Genomic DNA, 2,612 nt, shown 5'->3' with positions numbered 1-2,612 from the left:
GTCTCCCTTCTCTATCTGACGGTTACACGCCCTGATATTTTGTTTAGTGTATGTCTCTGTGCCAGATTCCAATCAGATCCCAGGGAATTTCATTTAACAGTTGTTAAAAGAATCCTCAGGTATCTGAAAGGAACCCCTAACCTTGGCCTGATGTATGAGAAAACATCAGAGTATAGGCTCTCTGGTTACCGTGATGCAAAGAATGCAGGGGACAAAATGGAACGTAAAAGTACATCTGAGAACTGTCAGTTCTTGGGAAATAATCTTATATCTTGGGCCAACAAAAGGCAATCAACCATAACTCTGTCCACTGTAGAAGCAGAATATATATCAGCGTCACTCTGCACTACTCAGATGCTCTGAATGAAAAATCAACTTGAAGACCTTCTGATTTTTGAGAGTAACGTTCCTATTTTCTGTGATAATACTGCTATCATTTGTTTAAGTAAGAATCCTATTCTGCATTCCAGAGCCAAGCATATAGAAATAAAACATCACTTCCTTAGAGACTATGTTCAAAAAGGGGTAATTTCATTAAAATTTATTGATACAGACCATCAATGGGCTGACATCTTTACTAAACCCCTTGTTGAAGACATATTCTCTTTTATTTTGAAAAATTTAAACATTCAAATTTGTCCAGAATAAATGTGCTGCTCTGAAATAGCAGAATACGACTCTAAATTAAAACATCTGGTATCTGGATCTAACTCTGATGCTTCTACCAGTTAGGAGTCATCTGAATCAGAAATCCTCAGCACCCAACCCTTTGGTATTCCTGAAGATCAAATAAAATAACACGTGGAGCCTCATGCGTCTGACCTTGAAACTTCTAGACAACTGTCTAGCATAAATCAAGAGACAGACTCTTGAAATCTCCTTGAGCAGTATGCTGATTTGGGGACTAGACCTCCATCACGGGCTATAATCATTCTCCTCCAAACGTGTAAACTTGGTTAACGTGCTGCATTTAATTATTTAACATCTAAACTACTTCTAATGACGTTGTTTTTCATGCATCTATATGGGTATAAATATTTTCCACACATTATAATCTTACACTTTACACTCACGCCTACACTAAACCCTCTCTCTCTCACACACACACTTTCTCTCTCAGTTCTTCATCTTCTTCAAAGATTTATGCATTTTCAGCAAGTTCTTCATCCTCAACATTGTTCTTCATGGATGCTCAACAACAATCCATCTATAACTTCTCTCAACAGATAAACTCAACGGAACAAACACCTATTTCTACTCAACAAACAACAGCAACCACCGTCGTTGTCTCAACCCCCGTCTACAAGTGTCATACCCCAATTTTGTCCGGGCATTTTAAATTTTCATAATTCGATTTTAATTTCAGTTTGCATCACATGTACAACATAATACGCATTTCATCATAAATAACACCTGAAATATCAGTCGGAATAGATTCTTGAAAATACAGGAAAATTGGTTAAAACCATTTCTCAAGTACGTGCAAAATCAGCGGGTAAAAATTTCGAAATTAAACTTGCAAACATCAGTTGTATTAATCTACGGTTCGCGTAGTTCAGCCTGATGTGCTCGTTATATTTTTCGACAACTTTTTCAGCGGCATTTTAATCCGTTTGAGCCTTTTAACCGGTGAAAATTTATTTCAAAATTAAAAGAAACGCTGTATTTTTTCAATAAGTATATTTCGCATTGATCATTTTAATGCACTCAATTTAATTTTTTTCGAATAAATTTATATCCAACTTCTATTTGTAATCGGTCACTAATTTTCTTGGTTCGATTATTCAACTAAAGTAATTAGAATTTATTAACTTAAAATATTGATTAGAAATTTATATTGACCATACTTTATTTAATAATGATTAATTTCAAAAAAAAATGTATAATAAGGTTGCATCGGATTCCTTGTGAGTGCCAACTGGTATCACCAATTACCCACTCTTCTCTTTCCCCTAACGGTTATAAAGAAAAGAAACAAAAAAGAGAAATAAAAGAGGTCACCCACTCATAACAAACACCGACTCTTTCTCACTCTCACCTCATTCATATAACCCACTCACTATTCAGTACCTCACTCATATACTCTCACTTTGAACAAAAAGAAGAAAGAGGGTAATACTCATTTCCTCTCTAAAAAAAACAGATTCTCTCCCTCACCTACAAATAGAGAAAAGCAACAGAAAAAGGAAAAGGGTGGTTGGCTTTTCTCCACACGCAAACGCTCAAACAACCCTCCACCTTCGACTGCAAGCCGCGCTTCCACGACACCCATTGGCCATGTTACCATTCTCTCTCCTGTAACGAAAATAAAAAAAAAGGAAAAAAAGAAAAGAGGTGACACACAGAAAAATAAAAAACTCTCATTTTCTTCTCCAAAATTGTGACCCACAAACAAATCCCAGATTCTGTCTTCTTCTTCCAACTTAACCTTCAAGCTCTCACCACCAATTGTAGATCTTCAATCCTCTTACTGTTTCCATAACTGAAACATTCATAACCTCATCTTCAAACCCCTCTTCCGATCTCGACCCACAACCGCTATCCGCATGCAACTCGCCGAATCGTGTGCGAAATCCCTCCGTACGCGTCAAGATCCGTATAAGACGAACTTC

This window comes from Lathyrus oleraceus, chromosome 2 (assembly GCF_024323335.1).
Source record: "Lathyrus oleraceus cultivar Zhongwan6 chromosome 2, CAAS_Psat_ZW6_1.0, whole genome shotgun sequence".
NCBI lineage: Eukaryota > Viridiplantae > Streptophyta > Magnoliopsida > Fabales > Fabaceae > Lathyrus > Lathyrus oleraceus.
This window is presented reverse-complemented; position numbering follows the sequence as displayed.